The sequence below is a fragment of the Gorilla gorilla genome, chromosome 10, assembly GCF_029281585.2.
Source record: "Gorilla gorilla gorilla isolate KB3781 chromosome 10, NHGRI_mGorGor1-v2.1_pri, whole genome shotgun sequence".
NCBI lineage: Eukaryota > Metazoa > Chordata > Mammalia > Primates > Hominidae > Gorilla > Gorilla gorilla.
The window spans coordinates 115,426,831-115,451,484 of record NC_073234.2 but is presented as its reverse complement, the minus strand read 5'-3'; the positions used below and the strand labels follow the sequence as shown (position 1 = coordinate 115,451,484).

At 39.9% G+C, this 24,654-nt stretch overlaps 1 pseudogene; it reads left to right on the top strand.

Annotated features, from left to right (window-relative positions):
• Positions 1-14,372: 14,372 nt before the first annotated feature.
• Positions 14,373-15,162, top strand: LOC101139149 (small ribosomal subunit protein eS4-like; annotated as a pseudogene).
• Positions 15,163-24,654: the final 9,492 nt, after the last annotated feature.

Below are 24,654 nucleotides of genomic sequence, written 5' to 3'. Positions count from 1 at the left end.
TCTTTCATGGATTTCTGAGATTTTGGTGCACCCATCACCTGAGCAGTGTACACTGTACCTAATGTGTCGTCTTTTGTCCTTCACTCCCCTCCCATCCATTCCCCCCAAGTTCCCAAAGTCCATTCTTTTTTGTGTGTGCGTGTGAGACAGAGTTTAGCTCTTGTTGCCCAGGCTGGAGTGCAATGGCACAATCTCGGCTCACTGCAACCTCTGCCTCCCGAATTCAAGCGATTGATTCTCTTGCCTCAGCCTCCCGAGTAGCTTGGATTACAGGCATGCGCCACAATGCCTGGCTAATTTTGCATTTTTAGTAGAGATGGGGTTTCTCCATGTTGGTTAGGCTGGTCTCAAACTCCCAACCTCAGGTGATCTGCCCGCCTCGGCCACCCAAAGTGCTTAGGATTACAGGCGTGAGCCACTGCACCTGGCCCCAAAGTCCATTCTTATGCCTTTGTGTCCTCATAACCTAACTCCCACTTATGAGAATGAGAACATACAATGTTTGGTTTTCTATTCCTGAGTTATTGCGCTTAGAATAATGGTCTCCAGTTCCATCTAGGTTGCTGCAAATGCCATTTTGTTCCTTTTATGGCTAAGTAGTGTTCCATGATATATACATACCATATTTTCTTTATCCACTCATTGATTGATGGGCATTTGGGCTGATTCCATATTTTTGCAGTTGCAAATTGTGCTGCTGTAAACATGCGTGTGCAAGTATCTTTTTTTTTTTTGAGATGGAGTTTCATTCTCGTTGCCCTAGCTGGAGTGCAATGGTGCAATCTCGGCTCACTGTGACCTCCGCCTCCCGGGTTCAAGTGATTCTCCTGCTTCAGCCTCCCAAGTAGCTGGGATTACAGGTGCCTGCCACCACGCCCAGCTAATTTTTTGTATTTTTAGTACAGACAGTGTTTGCCATGTTGGCCAGGCTGGTCTCAAACTCCTGACCTCAGGTGATCTACCCACCTCGACCTCTCAAAGTGTTGGGATTACAGGCGTGAGCCACTACGCCTGGCTGCAAGTATCTTTTTCATATAATGACATCTTTCCCTCTGGGTAGATACCCAGTAGTGGGATCACTGGATCAAACAGATCTACTTTTAGTTCTTTAAGAAATCGCACTGTTTTCCATAGTGGTTGTACTAGTTTACATTCCCACCAGCAATGTAAAAGTGTCCCTTCTCACCACATCCACATCAACATCTATTATTTTTTTATTTTTTGATTATGGCCATTCTTGTGGGAGTAAAGTGGTGTCATACTGTGGTTTTGATTTGCATTTCTCTGATCATTAATGATATTGAGCATTTTTTCATATGTTTGTTGCATTGTATATCTTGTTGCATTTGCTTTTGGGTTCTTGGTCATGAAGTCTTTGCCTAAGCCAATGTCTAGAAGGGTTTTTCCAATGTTCCCATCTAGAATTTTTATGGTTTCAGGTCTTAGATTTAAGTCTTTGATCCATCTTCAGTTGATTTTTGTATAAGGTCAGACAGATGAGGATCCAGTTTTATTCTTCTACATGTGGCTTGCCAATTATCCCAGCACCATTTGTTGAATAGGGTGTCCTTTCTCCACTTTATGTTTTTGTTTGCCTTGTCGAAGATCAGTTGGCTATAACTATTTCACTTTATTTCTGGGCTCTCTCTTCTGTTCTATTGATCTACGTGCCTCTTTTTATACCACCACCATACTGTTTTGGTAACTATAGCCTGGTAGTATAGTTTGAAGTTGGGTAATGTGATGCCTTCGTATTTGTTCTTTTTGCTTAGTTTTGCTTTGGCTATGTGGGCTCTTTTTTGGTTCCATGTATTTGGTCCCCTATATTTCACTCAGCTCTCTAAATTTGTCTCAGCTCCAGGTAAGGTCAAATCCTCCTGTGATCTGGACCTTCAGGTTACCCAGTGAGGATGTGTGTTTCAGGGGCGATGTTCCCCCTCTCACACTATGAGCGCTCAGTTTTTCAGCTGTCTTACGGAGCCTGCAGTGGCAAGCCGCTTCCTTCAAAGAGTCTGTGGATTCTCCCTGCTTTCCTGGCATGTTTCTGCGTTAGCAAAAGGCCATGATGTAGGTCTCCATATGCTGCTGTGTCCATTCAAGAGGGAGCTGCTAGTTAGTGCTGCCTCCTATCCACCATTTTTTCAACAATCATTATCCTTTATATATAATCACCCTTTTCTTAGTTACCTCTCTTAATTCCCCCTAGCTTCCCAAGAAGACTTTCTTGGATAGCCATACAGTTTCTTTGATTATCATATCATTATATAACAGAGAGAGGTTTGGTGCCCTTGACAATATTATTTTGTCCTTTTCCAGCCCTTCTTTGGTGATAACTGTAATACTATTAAGTGTTCTTCCAGGGTATGCATATGATGTCTCTATGATCAAATATCTGTGAAAGCTAGATATTCCTTTCCACTTACAGATCACAGAGGCATTTGTTGTTAAATTGACCTTCTAATTTTTACCCTCTGTATTTTCTATTTTTGTAAAACATTTAAATAATTTTTATTTATTTATTTTTTATTTTTTTGAGATGGAGTCTCACTCTGTCACCCCGGCTGGAGTGCAGTGGCACAATCTCGGCTCACTGCAAGCTCCGCCTCCCGAGTTCACGCCATTCTCCTGCCTCAGCCTCCCGAGTAGCTGGGACTACAGGTGCCCGCCACCACACCCGGCTAATTTTTTGTATTTTTTAATAGAGACGGGGTTTCACTGTGTTAGCCAGGATTGTCTCAATCTCCTGACCTTGTGATCCACCCGCCTCGGCCTCCCAAAGTGCTTGGATTACAAGTGTGAGCCACTGCACCTGGCCTAAATAATTTTTACATAAATTATTTAGTTACTTATTTTAGAGACAGGTCTCATGTCTCCAGGCTGGAGTGCCGTGGTACAGTAATGGCTCACTGCAGCCTCGAATGGCTGGGCCCAATCACTCCTTCTGCTTCAGCCTCTGGTGGGGTGTAGCTGAGACTACAAGCCTGCGCTACCTTGCCCAGCTCTGTGTATTAGTTTTCTATTGCTGCCATAATAAATTACCACAACTTTATTATTTCACAGTTCGAGTTGGAGGTCCTGGTATAGCATGGCCCAGCTGGGTCCACTTCTTAGTCACACAAGGCTGAAATCAAGGTGTCAGCAGGGCTGCACTCCTTTCTGGAGGCCCTAGGGTGGCTCTGCTTCCAAACTCATTCAGGTTTCAGACCCAGATTAGTTTCTTGTAGTTTTAGAACAGAGGTTCCATGTCCTTGCTAGCCGTGGTTCTCAGCTGAGAGGGAGTCATTCTCAGCTTCCAGAGGCTATCACATTCCTTAGCTCTGAACCCCCATCCTCCATTTTCAGAGTCAGAAATAATGAGTCTAGTCCTTCTCACATTTCAAATTCTTCTGACCTCCCCATTCTGTCTCATCTCTTCTGCTGCCACCTGGAGAATGTCCTCTGCTTTTAAGGACTCCTATGATTAGCCCTTGGGTAATTAGCCCTTCGGATCACTTGGATTATCCAAGATAATCTCCCTCTCATAAAGTCTGCAGCCTTAATTGTGTCTGCAAAATTTCCCTTTTGCCATGTAACAGAACATGCACAGGTTTTGGGGAGGAAGATAAACATCTTTGGGACCATTATTTTGTCTAATACAACCTCCTTGTACTTTTGGTTTTATTTTGGGTTCAGGGTGTTTTTTAGTGCAATCACTTGGATTGTCTACTTAATTCTAAAATAGCTTTTAAATATATTTTATCAGTATTTTTTTGGTTAATGTTACTCGTCATTCTTTTATTTGCTAATTATACAATTGCTTGGCATTTATATTTATGTAATCATGAAATAATTTTTCTCCTTAATAATATATCATGAACATTTCCCCTTGTGATTGAGTTCTTTATAAATATAATTTTAATTATAGCATGATATTTCATTGAATAGATAGACTAACATTTATTATCAGTTGCTCTACTATTCATCATTTGGGGTTTTCCCAGTGTTTCTCTATTGGAAATAACTCTGTAATCAACATCTTTGTGCCAAAAGATTGTCTACATGTTGGATTATTTTTGTAGGATAGATTCCCAAAACTAGATTAACTGCATTCCCAAAAGTAGATACCAAGGACATTAATTTCCTAAGGTAAAAATTGCTTTTCTAAGTGTTGACAAAATTTATATTCTCAGAAGCACACTTACCAGTGGGGAATATCACAATTAATAGCAAAGCAAACAAATACTTTTTTATGGTAAAATTGATAGATAACTCTATATCTTGCTCTCTTAATTTACTTCTTATGATTACCAGGGAGGATAAAGATGATATTTAATTAAGTGTGCTATAGTTTATATATTATTTGTTTTTGCTCTTTGCCAATTTATGTATTGGGATCTTGGCATGATGCCTCTCAATTGTATGAGGTTGTGAAAGGAAAATAAAAACTCAGGACCTTGATTCACTATACCAAAAGGAAAAAATAAGCTGAAAACTGAGTCGTGCAAGAAGCTGCCTTTCCTTCTGTTCCTAAGCAGACAGCTACAGATAAAAAGTTAAATTATCTCCACAGGTGGCTACTATATGTTCACCTTATCTTATGTAAAATCCTGATTTACCGAGCCTGAGATGAATACATAATTGACTATTTCCCTACCTGCCCCTTTTCTCTTGCTACATGTGGATTCAGTAGTGTAACCATACCCTCCCTCCTTCCCCTCCAGCCTGCTTTTCCCCTTTAAATATTGAAGCCCTGAAAATCATCTTTTGAGAGATACACAGACCTGTCTCCTGGGTACATGTCCTTAACCTTGGCAAAATAAACTTCAAATTGATTGAAACCTGTCTTGGATGCTTTTTGGTTTATAAGCTCTTTATATATACAGTGTTATAGCTACTAACTATATCACATTTACTAAAAATATGACCCAATACACTTCATACACATTTAATACTTCTAAATTTCACTGAAGAAAAAGAGCCCAAGAGAAACCTGTATAATAATTTTAGACTTAAGCATTTTTGTTATTCTTTAACTTTCTCATCTCCTTTTACTATTATTCAATTATATTTTTAAAGTAAAATTGTTTTCTTTTCTTTTCTTTCTTTTTTTTTTGAGACAGAGTCTTTCTGTGTCACCCAGACTGGAGTGCAGTGGTGTAATCTCAGCTCACTGCAACCTCTGCCTCCCCAGTTCAAGCAATTCTCTTGCCTCAGCCTCCTGAGTAGCTGGGATTACAGGTGTGCGCCACCACGCCGGGCTGATTTCTGTATTTTTAGTAGAGATGAGGGTTCACCATGTTAGCCAGGCTGGTCTTGAACTCCTGACCTCACATGATCTGCCCACCTTGGCCTCCCAAAGTGCTGGTATTACAGGCATGAGCCACTGCACTCGTCCAGTAAAATTGTTTTCTAATATTATTTTTCAAATCTTGTAGAAAACTTGAAAATTACTGTGCTAGTTGTTTTCAAATATTCTTTCTCCCCTTCTCCTGTAATAGAATCTCCCATGATTATCTGATTGCCCAGGGGAAAAATATGTATGTGTGTATATATACATATATATATCACATGTATAGGTATGTGTGTGTATATATATATTACATATATGTATATTTAAATACAATTTATGTATAACATATATATGTGTGTATAAATAAATTTGTATTTTTAAAAATATATATATAAAATGCCATTCCAAGACTCTTTTGCAGCTAAGGGTGGCCATATGACCAAGCAGAAGAGGTATGTACTGCTTCTGGGAAGTTTCCTTAAAGGGAGGGACCCATTTTTACTTATTATTTCTTTCCTCCTACCAGCTAGAGCAAAGATACGGTTTCTCCTGAGTAACAAAAGGAGAATCAGGAGAGTATGGTGCCTTTAAAAACAAGCAAAAAAGTTATTTAAAGATGGAAGGAATGATTAGCTATGTCAAATGATATTGAAAGGTCAAAAAGGTGAGGAATGAGAATTGACAATTAGATTTAACAACGTGGACATGGTTGATGACCTTGAAAACAGCAGTTTCAATGGAATATTGGGGGAAGACCTGTTTGCAGTGGGGCTCAAGAGAGAAAACAAGGTGAGAAATGGGAGAGAATGAGTTCTACATTAAAAGATAAGCTATCCATATATTTACAATCCAAACTAAAACACATTTGAAAAATCCACCATTAATAATTGAATGATGATTTAATTAATTAATAATGAAGCATAAACTGGAACTGTCATGCCAAATGAGTAAACGTCATTTTGAGAAAGAAACGAAAGAGATAGGGTTGTGACTGAAAGTGGGATCAAAAGAATGTTGGTTTGTTATTTTATTTTATTTTTTTAATGAGTAAGAAATAGTAGCAAATGAGAATGATCTAGTAGAGAGGTATAGTTTTATGATGGAGGGGAAAAGATACATTTTTGGAGCAATGTCCTTGAGTAGGCAAGAGGGGATAGTATATAGTCCAAAAGTGGAAAGGCTGGTTGGCAGAGAATATGGGGACAAATGCAGATAGGTAGGCTTATGTGGTCATGGGAGCCTTTGTAAATATTTTTATGAGGTTTTGTGTTTTCTCGTTGAAATAGGTAGTGAGGTCATTAGCTAGGATTGAAGATTAGGAAAGAGGTATTGGAAGTTTTCAGAGAGAGAAGATATGAAATAGTTTTGGCCAGTCGTGGTGGCTCATGCCTATAATCCCAGCACTTTGGGCAGCCAAGGTGGTGGATCACTTGAGCCCAGGAGTTTGAGACCAGCCTGGGCAACATGGTGAAACCTGTCTTTACTAAAAATACAAAAAAATTAGCTGAGCGTGGTGGCACGTGCCTGTAATCCCAGCTACTTGGGAGGCTGAGGAAAGAGAATTGCTTAAACCCAGGAGACAGAGGTTGCAGTGATCTGAGATTGCGCCATTGCACTCCAGCCAGGGTAACAGGGCAAGACTCTGTCTCAAAAAGAAAAAAAAAAAAAAAATCATGTGTTGTAAGTGACACCAATCAACATAGTTTTGTGTTTTGCTCCGTACAGGTTTCACTGTGCAGGTATAGTCATGGAGAGGTCTGAAAATCGGATTTAATGAGTTTTTTTGTTTGTTTGTTTTAAATTATACTTTAAGTTCTAGGGTACATGTGCACAACGTGCAGGTTTGTTACATAGGTATACATGTGCCATGTTGGTGTGCTGCACCCATTAACTCATCATTTACATTAGGTATATCTCCTAATGCTATGCCTCCCCCCTACCCTCACCCCACGACAGGCCCTGGTGTGTGATGTTCCCTGTGTCCAAGTGTTCTTATTGTTCAGTTCCCACCTATGTGTGAGAACATGCGGTGTTTGTTTGTCTGTCCTTGGGATAGTTTGTTCAGAATGATGGTTTCCAGCTTCATCCATGTCCCTAAAAGGACATGAACTCATCCTTTTTTATGGCTGCATAGTATTCCATGGTGTATATGTGCCACATTTTCTTAATCCAGTCTATCATTGATGGACATTTGGGTTGGTTCCAAGTCTTTGCTATTGTGAATAGTGCCACAATAAACATACATGTGCATGTGTCTTTATAGCCGCATGATTTATAATCCTTTGGGTATATACCCAGTAATGGGATGGCTGGTCAAATGGTATTTCTAGTTCTAGATCCTTGAGGAATCGCCACACTGTTTTCCACAATGGTTGAACTAGTTACAGTCCCACCAACAGTGTAAAAGTGTTCCTGTTTCTCCACATCCTGTCCAGCACCTGTTGTTTTCTGACTCTTTAATGATCGCCATTCTAACTGGGTTAGATTGTGGTTTTGATTTGCATTTCTCTGATGGCCAGTGATAATGAGCATTTTTTTCATGTGTCTGTTGGCTGCATAAAATGTCTTCTTTTGAGAAGTGTCTGTTCATATCCTTTGCCCACTTTTTGATGGGGTTGTTTGATTTTTCTTGTAAATTTGTTTAAGTTCTTTGTAGATTCTGGATATTAGTCCTTTGTCAGATGGGTAGGTTGTAAAATTTTTCTCCCATTCTGTAGGTTGCCTGTTCACTCTGATGATAGTTTCTTTTGCTGTGCAGAAGCTCTTTAGTTCAATTAGATCCCATTTGTCTATTTTGGCTTTTGTTGCCATTGCTTTTGGTGTTTTAGTGATGTAGTCCTTGCCCATGCCTATGTCCTGAATGGTATTGCCTAGGTTTTCTTCTAGGGTTTTTATGGTTTTAGGTCTAACATGTAAGTCTTTAATCCATCTTGAATTAATTTCTGTATACAGTGTAAGGAAGGGATCCAGTTTCAGCTTTCTACTTATGGCTAGCCAGTTTTCCCAGCACCATTTGTTAAATAGGGAATCCTTTCCCCATTTCTTGTTTTTGTCAGGTTTGTCAAAGATCAGATGGTTGTAGATGTGTGGTGTTATTTCTGAGGGCTCTGTTCTGTTCCATTCGTCTATATCTCTGTTTTGGTACCAGTACCATGCTGTTTTGGTTACTGTAGCCTTGTAGTATAGTTTGAAGTCGGGTAGCGCGATGCCTCCAGCTTTGTTCTTTTGGCTTAGGATTGTCTTGGCAATGCGGGCTCTTTGTTGGTTCCATATGAACTTTAAAGTAGTTTTTTCCAATTCTATGAAGAAAGTCATTGGTAGCTTGATGGGGATGGCATTGAATTTATAAATTACCTTGGGCAGTATGGCCATTTTCACAATATTGATTCTTCCTTTGCATGAGCATGGAATGTTCTTCCATTTGTTTGTATCCTCTTTTATTACATTGAGCAGCGGTTTGTAGTTCTCCTTGAAGAGGTCCTTCACATCCCTTGTAAGTTGGATTCCTAGGTATTTTATTCTCTTTATAGTAATTGTGAATGGGAGTTCACTCATGATTTGGCTCTCTGTTTATCTGTTAATGGTGTATAAGAATACTTGTGATTTTTGCACATTGATTTTGTATCCTGAGACTTTGCTGAAGTTGCTTATCAGCTTAAGGAGATTTTGGGCTGCGACAATGGGGTTTTCTAAATATACAATAATGTCATCTGCAAACAGGGACAATTTGACTTCCCATTTCCTAATTGAATACCCTTTATTTCTTTCTCCTGCCTGATTGCCCTGGCCAGAACTTCCAACACTATGTTGAATAGGAGTGGTGAGAGAGGGCATCCCTGTCTTATGGCAGTTTTCAAAGTGAATGCTTCCAGTTTTTGCCCATTCAGTATGATATTGGCTGTGGGTTTGTCATAAATAGCTCTTATTATTTTGACAGACATCCCATCAATACCTAGTGTATTGAGAGTTTTTAGCATGAAGGGCTGTTTAATTTTGTTGAGGCCTTTTCTGCATCTATTGAGATAATCATGTGGTTTTTGTCTTTGGTTCTGTTTATATGCTGGATTACATTTATTGATTTGCATATGTTGAACCAGCCTTGCATTCCGGGGATGAAGCCAACTTGATCATGGTGGATAAGCTTTTTGATGTGCTGCTGGATTTGGTTTGCCAGTATTTTATTGAGGATTTTCGCATTGATGTTCATCAGGGATATTGGTCTAAAATTCTCTTTTTTTGTTGTGTCTCTGCCAGGCTTTGGTATCAGGGTGATGCTGGCCTCATAAAATGAGTTAGGGAGGATTCCCTCTTTTTCTATTGATTGGAATAGTTTCAGAAGGAATGGTACCAACTCCTCTTTGTACCTCTGGTAGAATTCAGCTGTGAATCCGTCTGGTCCTGGACTTTTTTTGGTTGGTAAGCTATTAATTATTGCCTCAATTTCAGAGCCTGTTATTGGTCTATTCAGGGATTCAACTTCTTCCCGGTTTAGTCTTGGGAGGGTGTATGTGTCCAGGAATTTATCCATTTCCTCTAGATTTTCTAGTTTATTTGCATAGGGTGTTTATAGTATTCTCTGATGGTAGTTTGTATTTCTGTGGAATCAGTGGTGATATCCCCTTTATCATTTTTTATTGCATCTATTTGATTCTTCTCTTTTCTTATTAGTCTTACTAGCGGTCTATCAATTTTATTGATCTTTTCAAAAAACCAGCTCCTGGATTCATTGATTTTTTGAAGGGTTTTTTGTGTCTCCATCTCCTTCACTTCTACTCTGATCTTAGTTATTTCTTGCCTTCTGCTAGCTTTTGAATGTGTTTGCTCTTGCTTCTCTAGTTTTTTTAATCGTGATGTTAGCGTGTCAATTTTAGATCTTTCCTGCTTTCTCTTGTGGGCATTTAGTGCTATAAATTTCCTTCTACACACTGCTTTAAATTTGTCCCAGAGATACTGGTATGTTGTGTCTTTGTTCTTATTGGATTCAAAGAACATCTTTATTTCTGCCTTCATTTCGTTATGTACCCAGTAGTCATTCAGGAGCAGGTTGTTCAGTTTTCATGTAGTTGATTGGTTTTGAGTGAGTTTCTTAATCCTGAGTTCTAGTTTGATTGAACTGTGGTCTGAGAGACAGTTTGTTATAATTTCTGTTCTTTTACATTTGCTGAGGAGTGCTTTACTTCCAACTTTGTGGCCAATTTTGGAATAAGCGCAATGTGGTGCTGAGAAGAATGTATATTCTGTTGATTTGGGGTGGAGAGTTCTGTAGATGTCTATTAGGTCTGCTTGGTGCAGAGCTGAGTTCAATTCCTGGATATCCTTGTTAATGTTCTGTCTTGTTGATCTGTCTAATGTTGACAGTGGGGTGTTAAAGTCTCCCATCATTATTGTGTGGGAGTCTAAGGCTGTTTGTAGGTCTCTAAGGACTTGCTTTATGAATCTGGATGCTCCTGTATTGGGTGCATATATATTTAGGATAGTTAGCTCTTCTTGTTTTTTTTTTTTTTTTTTTTTTTTTTTTTTTGAGACGGAGTCTCGCTCTGTCGCCCAGGCTGGAGTGCAGTGGTGCAATCTCGGCTCACTGAAAGCTCCGCCTCCCGGGTTCACGCCATTCTCCTGCCTCAGCTTCCCGAGTAGCTGGGACTACAGGCGCCCACCACTGCGCCCGGCTAATTTTTTGTATTTTTAGTAGAGATGGGGTTTCACCGTGGTCTCGATCTCCTGACCTCGTGATCCACCCACCTCGGCCTCCCAAAGTGCTGGGATTACAGGCGTGAGCCACTGCGCCCGGCCAGCTCTTCTTGTTGAATTGATCCCTTTACCATTATGTAATGGCCTTCTTTGTCTCTTTTGATCTTTGTTAGTTTAAAGTCTGTTTTATCAGAGACTAGGACTGCAACCCCTGCTTTTTTTTGTTTTCCATTTGCTTGGTAGATCTTCCTCCATCCCTTTATTTTGAGCCTATGTGTGTCTCTGCATGTGAGATGGGTCTCCTGAATACAGCACACTGATAGCTCTTGACTCTTTATGCAGTTTGCCAGTCTGTGTCTTTTAATTGGAGCATTTAGCCCATTCACATTTAAGGTTAATATTGTTATGTGTGAATTTGATCCTGTCATTATGATGTTAGCTGGTTATTTTGCTCGTTAGTTCTGCAGTTTCTTTCTAGCATTGATGGTCTTTACAATTTGGCATGTTTTTGCAGTGGCTGGTACCAGTTGTTCCCTTCCATGTTTAGTGCTTCCTTCAGGAGCTCTTGTAAGGGAAGTCTGGTGGTGGCAAAATCTCTCAGCATTTGTTTGTCTGTAAAGTATGTTATTTCTCCTTCACTTATGAAGCTTAGTTTGGCTGGATATGAAATTCTGGGTTGAAAATTCTTTTCTTTAAGAATGTTGAATATTGGCCCCCACTCTCTTCTGGCTTGTAGAGTTTCTGCCGAGAGATCAGCTGTTAGTCTGATTGGCTTCCCTTTGTGGGTAACCCGACCTTTCTCTCTGGCTGCCATTAACATTTTTTCCTTCATTTCAACTTTGGTGAATCTGACAATTATGTGTCTTGGAGTTGCTCTTCTCGAGGAGTATCTTTGTGGCATTCTCTGTATTTCCTGAATTTGAACGTTGGCCTGCCTTGCTAGGTTGGGGAAGTTCTCCTGGATAATATCCTGCAGAGTGTTTTCCAACTTGGTTCCATTCTCCCCGTCACTTTCAGGTACACCGATCAGATGTAGATTTGGTCTTTTCACATAGTCCCATATTTCTTGGAGGCTTTGTTCATTTCTTTTTCATCTTTTTTCTCTAAACTTCTCTTCTCACTTCATTTCATTCATTTGATCTTCAATCACTGATACCCTTTCTTCCACTTGATTGAATTGGCTACTGAAGCTTGTGCATGCATCATGTAGTTCTCATGCCATGGTTTTCAGCTCCATCAGGTCATTTAACATCTTCTCTATGCTGTTTATTCTAGTTAGCCATTTGTCTAATCTTTTTTCAAGGTTTTTAGCTTCTTTGCGATGGGTTTGAACATCCTCCTTTAGCTCAGAGAAGTTTGTTATTACCGATTGTCTGAAGCCTTCTTCTCTCAACTCGTCAAAGTTATTCTCCGTCCAGCTTTGTTCCGTTGCTGGTGAGGAGCTGCGTTCCTTTGGAGGAGAAGAGTTGCTCTGATTTTTAGAATTTTCAGCTTTTCTGCTCTGTTTTCTCCCCATCTTTGTGGTTTTATCTACCTTTGGTTTTTGATGATGGTGACATACAGATGGGGTTTTGGTGTGGATGTCCTTTCTGTTTGTTAGTTTTCCTTCTAACAGACAGGACCCTCAGCTGCAGGTCTGTTGGAGTTTGCTGGAGTTCCACTCCAGACCCTGCTTGCCTGGGTATTACCAGCAGAGGCTGCAGAACCGCAAATATTGCAGAACGGCAAATGTTCGTGCCTGATCTTTCCTCTGGAAGCTTCATCTCAGAGGGGCACCTGGCTGTATGAGGTGTCAGTCGGCCCCTACTGGGAGGTGTCTCCCAGTTAGGATACTCAGGGGTCAGGGACCCACTTGAGGAGGCAGTCTGTCCGTTCTCAGATCTCAAACTCCGTTCTGGGAGAACCACTACTTTCTTCAAAGCTGTCAGACAGGGACATTTAAGTCTTTAGAAGTTTCTGCTGCCTTTTGTTCATCTATGCCCTGTCCCCAGAGGTGGAGTCTACAGAGGCAGGCAGGCCTCCTTGAGCTGCAGTGGGCTCCACCCAGCAATGGTGGATGCCCCTCCCCCAGCCTCGCTGCCACCTTGCAGTTCGATCTCAGACTGCTGTGCTAGCAGTGAGCGAGGCTCCATGGGCATGGGACCCTCTGAGCCAGGCATGCGGGATATAATCTCCTGGTGTGCCATTTGCTAAGACCGTTGGAAAAGCACAGTGTTAGGGTGGGAGTGTCCCGATTTTCCAGGTACTGTCTGTCATGGCTTCCCTTGGCTAGGAAAGGGAATTCCCTGACCCCTTGTGCTTCCCAGGTGAGATGATGCCCCACCCTGCTTTGGCTCACACTCCGTGAGCTGCACCCACTGTCCGACAAGCCCCAGTGAGATGAACCTGGTACCTCAGCTGGAAATGCAGAAATCACCTGTCTTCTGCATCGCTCGCGCTGGGAGCTGTAGACTGGAGCTGTTCCTATTTGGCCATCTTGGAATGAAGTTTTATTATTTATCCAAGATAAAGGCAAGAGAATTCAGGATATATGGAAGGAGATGGATTTCATCATTTGGCCATATAATACATTTATCATAATTTTATAATTTGACCATGTGTAATTTAACCTGATGTGTTAGTTTCCTAGAGCTTCTATAACAAAGTACCATAAACTTGGTAGCTTAAAACAAAAGAAATGGATTGCCTCAGTATTCTGGATGCTAGAGGTCTGAGATCAAGATGTTGGCTGGACTATGCTCTCTCTGAATTTTCTAGCAGAAGATCATTCCTTAACGCCTCTAGGTTCTGGTAGCCCCAGGCCTTCCTTAGTTTGTGGTAGCACAATTCTGATCTCTACCTGTATCTTCACATGGCTCTCTCTCTCTCCCTCTGTGTGTGTGCGTGTGTTTGTGTGTGTGTGTGTGTGTGTGTCTGTCTGTCTGTCTGTCTGTCTGTCTGTCTGTCTGGGTCCAGATTTCCCTTTCATAGGGACATGAGTCATAATGGATTAGAGTCCAACCTAATGACCTCATCTTAACTTAGATTAACTCAAATTAGATTTCTTGGTGCCCTTCTCCCATATCCTTTCCCCAGCTGCAACCTGTTAATCTTTTGGTCCTTACCTTTTTAGTAAGTGGCACTACCATCCACACAGCCAAAAGCTTGGCTCCTTTTGATTCTACCATTTCCCTCAACTCATCCTCATACATCTGCAATCCTTCAGCTTGTCTTATTGCATATCTCTACATGTATTTCCAATTTATCAATATCTTTTCATTTTCACACTCCTGCTCGGTATGAACAACATAATTTCTCACCTTCAGTAGCTTCCTAACTTCCACCCTTGCCTTGCTCCCATCAGTCTTTTAAAAGAGAAACAAAATTTCTACGCACACTGGAAAATGGGGGTCCTCTTTCCTTGCTTAACGCAGCCATGACTTGTGATCCCAAGAAGCATCTGAAGTGGGTAGCAGCTCCAAAGCATTGGATGCTGGATAAGTTGACCAGTGTGTTTGCTCCTCGTCCATCCACTGGTCCCACAAGTTGAGAGTGTGTCTCTCCCTCATCATCTTCCTAAGGAACAGACTTAAGTATGCCCGGACAGGAGATGAAGTAAGGAAGATTTGCGTTCAGCAGTTCATTAAGATCGATGGCAAAGTCCGAACTGATATAACCTACCCTGCTGGGTTCATGGATGTCATCAGCGTTGACAAGACGGGAGAGAATTTCCATCTGATCCGTGACACCAAGGGTCGCTTTGCTGTACATCATATTACACCTGAGGAGGCCAAGTACAAGTTGTGCAAAGTGAGAAAAATCTTTGTGGGCACAAAAGGAATCTCTCGTCTTGTGACTCATGATGCTCGCACCATCCACTATCCTGATCCCCTTATCAAGGTGAATGATATCATTCAGATTGATTTGGAGACTGGCAAGATTACTGATTTCACCAAGTTTGACACTGGTAACCCGTGTATGGTGACTGGAAGTGCTAACCTGGGAAGAATTGGTGTGATCACCACAGTGAGAGGCACCCTGGATCTTTTGACGTGGTTCACATGAAAGATGCCAACAGCAACAGGTTTGCCACTCGTCTTTCCAACATTTTTGTTATTGGCAAGGGCAACAAACTGAGAATTTCTTTTTCCTGAGGAAAGGGTATCCACCTCACCATTGTTGAAGAGAGAGACAAAAGACTGGCGGCCAAACAGAGCAGTGGGTGAAATGGTCCCTGGGTGACATGTTAGATCTTTGTATGTAATTAAAAATAATGTGGCATGATTAAAAAAAAGAGAAAGCAGTATGATCTTCTTAAAATAGAATGAGATATGTGACTACTATACTTAAAACACTAGCAATGTTCAGTATGCTTAAAATAAAATTCCAAATCCCTAACATGGCACACAAGGCTCAGTGTGATCTGACACCTTCCTAATCTATGTTATGCTTATTTCCGCTCCAGCCTTAAGGAAATGCTCACATCATTCCTTCTGTCTGGCATGCTCTTCTCTCAACTCTTTACCTGTCTAAATAATTTTTAATTTTCAGATCCTAGCTTAAATGTCATTTAAGTATTTAGTTTTTAATGTAATTTCCAGGTATTCTTCTTAAAAACAATTAAAACCATCAGATTTAACTTTGTGTTATTGAATTTGTTGATCACTATCAGTTGTTTCATAACATGACTTCTTTATGAGTTGTCTTATTCTTCTCTCAGTTATCTATAATATTTTCAAGAAAGATATATGGGTGGTATATTTTCTAAGTATGTTTATTTCTGAGGATGTACCCTCAATAAAAAAATGATAGTGTTGCTGGATTTTTAAATTTACAAGTTGCAATATGTTCTTCCTCTCATAGAAGTACTGTTGATTGCCTACCCAGCAGCCATTTCTCCTTTTTTCTTATTAAGAAAATTCTGATTTTGTTTGGCCAGTCCACCCTTCTCTACCCAGACATGTGCTTTAAATCAATTGCTTTCCCCTTAATAGTGATTGTCTTTGGAATGGGCATGTGACACAACTCTAGCCAGTGAGATCTTCTTTCTTATTCTGCTCGATATTGTTATGTCTGCTTGTAATGCCTGGAACTGTAGGACCGACTCATGAACAAGGGGATGAGTAACTCAGAATAAGCTGATCTCCTGAGCCTGGCAAAGCAGAAAAATGGAAGAAACCTAGGTCTTTGAGCCACTAAATTAACCAATCTCAGAGCCAAATTAGAAATTCTTATGTGAAATAATAAATCTGCCTTATTGTCTATACTAGTTATATTGGGTTTTCTGTTTCTTAGGGCTAAGAATCTTCTGATGCACAACTTTTATATGTTTTATGTTTTATATTTTAAAAGTATGTTTTGTTGCTTCTTGAATAAAATACAAGACCAGCATGGCTCTTGCTTCCTTATATGTGTCTGTTTTTGTTGACTAATTGCTAGCAATATTTTAAAAACCAAAAGTCTTCTTCAGTTATTTCTATAATTCGAAAGAATTATAGATCAGCCATTTTGCTGATCTTTCTTCTGTTGATATTTCTTTAAATTTAAACACTACTAAATAAATTATCAGGGCTGCCTAACAATCTCTCTATATTCACTCTTGCAGTCTTCAAGTCAACTGCTTCATGTTTTCTCCTCTTGCTAGAAACCTCCAACACTCTTTCTCCCCTCAACTCATTCAAGCTGATGACTTTGCTTATTACTTCACTGTTGATATAGTTTGGATGTGTATCCCTGTCCAAATATCATGCTGAAATGTAATCCCCAAAATTGGAGGCAGGGCCTGATGGGAGGTGATTGGAGTATGGAGATGGTTTTCTCATGAATGGTTTAGCACCATCCACTTGGTGCTGTCCGTGCATTAGTGCATGAGATCTGATTGTTTAAAAGTATTTGGCACACCACCGCACCCCTTGCTCCTGCTTTCACCGTATGACATGCCTGCTCCCTGTTCACCTTTTGTCTTGATTGTAAGCTTCCTGAAGTCTCTTTAGAAGCAGACGTTGCTATGCTTCCTGTACAGCCTGCAGAACCAGGAACCAACTAAACCTCTTTTCTTTATAAATTACCCAACCTCGGGTATTTCTTTATAGCAATGCAAGAATGGCCTAATGCAACTGTGAAGATGAAAGTAAACAAAAGAGAATTTCTACATCTTCCTATTCTGTGTCAGACATGAAGATGTGCCTGCTCAGCTCTCCCTTCAATAAAAGGCTAATTGTCTATTTGCAAGGAGTGTGCTTAGCTGCTAGCTTCCAGCAATTAATCCCTTCAGGGTTCCCTTCTGCTTTCAAACTGACGCCATAGGCTTCTTTTGTGGCCTTCAGCCAACAACTGAGCAAGGCAATGTGCAAGGGTCTGTTCATTTCCATCCAAGGATCCAAGGTGGGACTCCTCTAACAGGCAATCTTGACTTTGGAGCTGGACCGGCAGAGACTGTTAGGACAGCATCATAGAAGTCTACATTGTTGTCTGATGGCTCCAGCTGACTCATGCCTTTTCCATTTACAGGAGTCACTCCCCAGTAAACATTTTAGGCTCCTCACTCTGTCTTAGTGTCTGCCTTCTGGGAAACCTAACCTGCAACACCTCCTAAATCTATTGGTCTAACAGTATGGGGGCCTATATACACTGCCTTGCATGGGCGAGTTGTGTAGGCTGCATCTCACACCAGATATTCCACTTGTGATGCCTCTAAACCATTCAAGAATATTTCTCCTGAAATTGTTTCCTCTCTTCTACATCATCAATTTTTCCCTTTCTGTGGAATTATTTTTCCCAGCATACAACGTGTTATAAAATTTGTCATCCTAACAACAACAACCAAAATTTCCTTGAACTTACATTCCCCTTCAGCTTCAGCAATATTTTCCTACTCCTCTCTATACAAGAACTCTTCAAAGTACTGTTTGTCTTTCTTTTATCCTTTCTCATTCTATCTTGAACTAACTCCAATTAGGCTTTTGTCAATTAGGGACAAAATATGCTCTTGTCCAATCCCCACTTTGCTTCAGTTCTCAGTCCTCATCTTACCTGACTACTCAGCAGCATTTGCTGCAGTCAATCATTTCCTCCTTTTCAAGCATTTGCTTCATTTAGCTTTCAGGATCTACTGTATCCCATGTCCCTTTCCCCTCACCTCACAGGCTGTACTTCCTCATTCTCTCTTTTTTTTTTTTTTCAGACAGAGTACTGCTCTGTCGCCCAGGCTGGAGTATAGTGGCGCGATCTCAGCTTACTGCAATCTCTACCTCCAGGGTTCAAGCTATTCTCTCGCCTCAGCCGCCCGAGCAGCTGGGACTACAGGCGCTGGCACCACGCCCAGCTAATGTTTTATTTTTAGTAGAGATGGGGTTTCGCCATGTTGGCCAGGTTGGTCTCAAACTCCTGACCTCAGGTGATCTGCCTGCCTCGGCCTCCCAAAGTGCTGCTTCCTCATTCTCTTTTAATGAATAAATTCCTGGTTGTTCCAGGACTCAGTCCTTGGCTTATCTCCTCTGTCCATATTCTCTTCCGTGGTGGTCTCTTCTGATGTGATGGATTTAAATACCACAAATGCATTGACTATTCCCAAATTCCAGCCCTGACTTCTTCCCTGGACTCTAAATTCATATATTTAACTTCCACCTGGGTATTTTCTAGTTTATACTTTGTGTCACCAGTGCTGCCACATACAGAGAAGGAGCTATCAATTTTGACAACTTGAGATGAGTCCATTTCATCTAGATTTTCTTTTCTTTTTTTCTCCTTTTTTAAAATATATTTTGAGACGGAGTCTTGCTCTGCGTAGGCTGGAGTGCAGTGACATGATCTCGGCTCACTGTAACCTCTGCCTCCCGAGTTCAAGTGATTCTCCTGCCTCAGCCTCCCAAGTAACTGGGATTACAGGTGCCCGCCACCATGGCCAGCTAATTTTTGTATTTTTAGTAGATATGGGGGTTTCACTATGTGGGTCAGGCTGGTTTCAAACTTCTGACCTCAAGTGATCTGCCCACCTTGCCCTCCCAAAGTGCTGGGATTTCAGGTGTGAGCCACTGCGCTCAGCCAAGATTTTTTCTTTTTCTTGTTTTCTTTTTTTCTGAGACAGGGTCTCACTCTGCCACCCACGCTGGAGTGCAGTGGCGCAATCTCCCAGGTGCAAGCAATTCTCCTACCTCCCTAGTAGCTGGGACTACAGGCACGCACCACCACACTTGGCTAATGTTTTTGTTTCTGATTTTGTTTTGTATTTTTAGTAGAGACTGGATTTAACATGTTGGCCAGGGTGGTCTGGAACTCCTGAGCTCAAGTGATCTGCCTGCCTCAGCCTCCCAAAGTGCAGGGATTACAGGCATAAGCCACCACACCCAGGCCAAAATTTTCTATTTTTAACTGTAGAATTATGCATAATATTTAAAACATAATTTTGTGTAGTTTTCTCTGTTTTTGACTTCATTTTCTTTCTTTGTTACAGAATTTGCCAGAGACAGGTTTGAGGTTGGTTTGTTTTTTAAAAATATATTTACTGGATACTTACAATAATTCAGCATTTTATTAGCCATTTTCAGGTATATAATTTAAGTAATTTAGTTTGATGAAGAAACAATTTTATCTTCTACTGATGACTTGAAAAGATGTTGATAAACTATATGCTTCATCTGTTCTATAATTTTGCCAGCTTTCAATATCGTGCTTATTAGCATTTAGTTTCTGGAATTCATTTTTTATGTTTTGAAAATGGAAACATCTGTGCATCTTCAGTCTTCTGGCAACTCTTGTGTTCTCCACTTCTCAAAATTACTGATGATAGTTCTATGGTGTATTAGTTCGTTTTCTGTTGCTTATAACAGAATACATGAAACTGGGTAATTTATAAAGAAAAGGAATATATTTCTTATGGTTATGGAGGCTAAGGGGATGTATCTGGTGAGAGCCTTCTTACTGGTGGGGACTCAGCCGAGTCCTGAGATGGTGCAGGGAATCACATGGCGAGAGGCTGAGCGTGCTAGCTCAGGTCTCTCTTCTTGTTCATATAAAGGCACAAGTTTCTCTCCCATGATAACACTTTAATCCATTAATCCATGAATGGAATAATCTATTCATTAGTGTAGAGCCCTCATGATCCAATCACCTGTTACAGGACCCACTTCTCAATACTGTCAGTTGGGGATTCCACGTGAGTTTTGGAGGGGACAGTCAAACCATGGGTATGGTTACATCATAGTATTATGTTTTATACGCAAGAATGTAATTCACTGGTGGCTGAAAAGACCTGAACCAGTTTAAAGAAACTAGGTGTGTTCTTGCTGTGCTTTCATTGTCTCATAATAATGTTTATATACCTCTTAAATTTGCAAATTATTCTTCATGATGAATATAATCAATGCAGCAGTTATTAGCAGTGGCTTATTTCCTTAAACAATAGGATTTTCTTTTCTAGTTTTTTCTAGATTCAGTAAAATATCCAAAATGATTTAATTACCATTTTATTTTAAACTGTGTGGTAAAAATACATTTTAAAGAACCAGTAATTGTCCTTGTTTGCCTATTATCATATTTAAATTTTGATAAATTGTAAGCTTCAGTAGACAGCATTGAACATATATATTTTTCTCTAAATATTACCCTCTTCCAAAGGATTAAAAATGAAAGGTTTCATAAAGATAGACATATAGATGAATGGAACAGAACTGAGAATCCAGAAATAAATTCACACTTATGTGGTCAATTGATTTTTGGTAAAGGGGCCAGATAAATTAAATGGGAAAAGAATGGTCTTTTCCAGAAGTAGTGTTGGAATAACTGGATATCCACATGGAAAGGAAATAAACTTTGAATCTTTCTTCACATTATACACCAAAATTAATTCAAAATGGATCATTGTCCTAAATGTAAGGGTAAAAACATGTGTGTATTCCAGAACAATGCATAGGAGAAAAACCTTTGTCACCTTAGGATAAGTCACAAAAAGCATAAGCCATTCATGAAATAATTAATAAATGAACTTCAGAAAAATTAAAATCTTTTGCTTGTTTAAAATCACTAAGAAAATGAAAAGGCAAGCTCCAGCTTGGGAGAAAATATGGGCAAAATATTTATCTGACAAAGCACTTGTATCCAGATCTAATTAAGAACTTTCATAACTTGGTAATAATATAAACAGCTCAATTTTTAAAAACAGGCAAAAGATTTGTATAGGCACTTAACAAAAAGATGCTCAGCCTCATTGGTTATTGGGGAATGCAAATTAAAACCACAATGAGATACTACTACACATCTTCTAGACTACCTTAAAAGGACTTGAAATGCCAAGTGTCAGTGATGATATGGTATAACTGGAACTCTGATACATAGCTGGTAGAAATGCAAAGTGATGTAGCTGCTGGAAAACAGTTTGGCAGTGTCTTAAACACAAAAACATATATCTACCACATGACCCAGCAATTACACACTCTTAGATGCTTACTTCAGAGAAATGAAAATAATATGTCCACCCAAGGCATTGTAGACAAATGTTCTTAGCAGCATTATTTATAATAACCAAACAACAGAAACAACTCAAATAGCCATCAACTGGTGAATGTATAAGCAACATGTGGCATGTAACGTTCAGCAGAATACAGGTCAGCAAATAAAGCAGAAACTACTGATATTCAGAAAAATGTGAATGAATCTCAAAAACATCGCGGTAAGTAAAAGAAATCAGACACAAAATACATATAAAATATGAATTTGAAATTCTGTGAAAGGCAAAAGTATAACAGAGAGGAGGTAAGTGCTTGCCTTGCAGCTGGGGGTGGGGGATGACTGGAAAGGGGCATAAGGGAATTTTGGGGGGTGATTAAAGTGTTCTAAAACTTTATTCTGGTGGTAGTTGCAGAACTCTGTACATTTACTAAAACTCATACAATTTATACTCGAAATGAGTAAATTTTAGGGTATATAAATTATGCTTTGATAATGGTTTTAAGGGTGTATACATTAAAACCCAAGGTGGTTTCTCTCAAAGAAAAAATGATTGCTATTCAGCAAGTAAATTGTCCCTAATGAGCATCAGTTTAAAATGCCTAACAATCCATTTTCTAGGAACATGATTGTCTTTGTTCAGTACAGTTATAATATTTCAAAATACACAATCATATTGTAAATAATTTGATAGCTATCCTGATGTGAGTAATAGACCAGGAATTGTGGGATTATTAATTTAACATAATAGTAAAGTTTCCAGTAAAACTCCATTCATTATAATTGTCTCTTAACCTCATGCCTATAAGAAATTCAGGAACGTGTGAGTAATCAAAAAATATACAGCTGATTTTGAGAGCACACTGTCTATACAACAAATTATAACCACAACCTTCAGGTAAGTGCTGGACAAGTCACTCTGAATAATATGGCACATTTGCCAAAATGAATAGTTTATACAGGAGATAAAAATGTGTCAATAAAATAAATCTGTAGGAGCTATTATTTTCATCATCATTGCCACCACTATCATTATCATCATCCACTATTAGAAAAAAGATAAATTTTTATTTCTGATTCTGAGCCAAAACTTCTAATCATGTGACTTTAGGAGCAGTTTAAACGAATGACACTTCTGGCCGGGTGTGGTGGCTCATGCCTGTAATCCCAGCACTTTGAGAGGCTGAGGTGGGTGAATCACTTGAGGTCAGGAGTTCGAGACCAGCCTGACCAACATGGTGAAACCCTGTCTCTACCACAAAATACAAAAATTAGCCAAGTGTGGTGGTGCATGCCTGTAGTTCCAGCTACTTGGGAGCCTGAGGCAGGAGCATCGTTTGAACTCGGGAGGCAGAGGTTGCAGTGAGCCGAGAACGCACCACTGCATTCGAGAGTGAGACTCTGTCAGAAAACAAACAAAAAACAAAAAACCCCCCAAAAAACACAATAAAATTAAAAGAAAAAAGAATGACATTTCTGTTGACAAGGAAAGGAGCACATTGCTAACAATAATGTATTTCACAAATGGTTTTCTGGAATAATAGTCTATTGCAGTAGCAGTCATTTAAGAAGAAATGTAACAGTCATTTAAGATTTAAAATAATTGTTAGAGCTGTATATAAAAATACCTTTTTCCCTTTTAACTAAATATAACATAGATCAATTTGTAGTTAAACCTACCTTTGTTTTGTTTGTTTGTTTGTTTGTTTTTTCACTGCAGCCTTGATCTTCCAGGCTCAGGCAATCCTTCTGCTTCTTCCTGAGTAGCTGAGACCACAGGTGCACACTGCCACACCCAGCTAAATTTTAAACATTATTTGTAGAAATGGGGCCTCCCTGTGTTGCTCAGGCGGTCTTGAACTCCTAGGCTCAAGCAGTCCTCCTGCCTGGGCCTCTCAAACTGCTGGGATAACAGGTTTGAACCACTGCACCTGCCCTAAACCTGACCTTTGAAACACCATTTACTCTACAAAGACTGTCTTGAAAGAAGTCAACTTTGCCTCTTAGATCGAAATATAAAGTAAGCTTAAAGAAATACTGAAAATGCAATAAATCTCTTTGTTTCTATAACACGACTCCTCTGCTAGGTCTTTATCCCAAAACATTAGTGCTATGAACTGCATTGTGTCTCCCTCAAAATCCATATGTTGAAGCCCTAACCCCCAAAGTAATGTATTTTAAAATGGGGCCTATAAGGAAGTAATGAAGGTGAGATGAGGTCATAAGGGTGGGGCCCTAATTCAACAGGATTAGTGTCCTTATCAGAAGAGACACCAGATAGCTTGCTGTCTTGCTCTCTCTACCCACATGCATTCAGGAAAGGCAATGTGAGGACATAGCGAGAAGGCAGCCGTCTGCAAGCCAGGAACAGAGCCCTCACCAGAAACTGAATTTGTTGGCACCTGAATCTCGGACTTCCAGCCTACAGAACAGTGAGATAATACATTTCTGTTGTTTAAACTCCTGACCATGAGGTCAGGAGTTCGAGACCAGCCTGGCAAACATGGTGAAACCTCGTCTTTACTAAAAATACAAAAAAAAAAAAAAAAATTAGCTGGGTGTGGTGGTGGGCGCCTGTAATCCCAATTACTTGGGAGGCTGAGGCAGCAGAATCGCTTGAACCTGGGAGGTAGAGGTTGCATTGAGCTGAGATCACACCATTGCACTCCAGTGTTGGTGACAGTGCAAGACTCTGTCTCAAAACAAACAAAAACATCAACTAAAGTCAAGTGTCTTCATTTCTTGTCTCATTTAAACTGATCCTTAAATCAAACTGCTCTTGCAACAATTATTAAGAGAAATCTGACCTAACTCTATCTTGCTTCTAACCTCACAGGATAACTGCCTTTATTAACTTTAAAACAAAGATAATAACAGTCCCTTCCTGAAACTAACCCCCTTCTTGCGTGGAGTCCAAAACCACCTGTGTAAGATTAATGAAAGGCCACAAAGTGAGGATTATGGGAGGGGCCTGAATTCTGCTAAGATGTAGGTTTAAACAATAACTATCCATTGTTCCCTAGCTTGCTTTTCTATAATCACTTACTACTCAACAAATTTGTAACTTCCCCAATTGCTCCTATAGATAACAACACGATTTTCAAAACCTAAGATTGGTTTTTAAGATATTTTTCAGACTTTTGCATTCTGGCAACCAAGTGACTCCACCCGACCTGTGACTTATGCCAAGGAATGAACTCAACCAGTCCTGTTACCCGCACCCAGAAACTGTCCCAAAGACTGTTTTAAACACTCGTAATTTCATCCCCAACCAA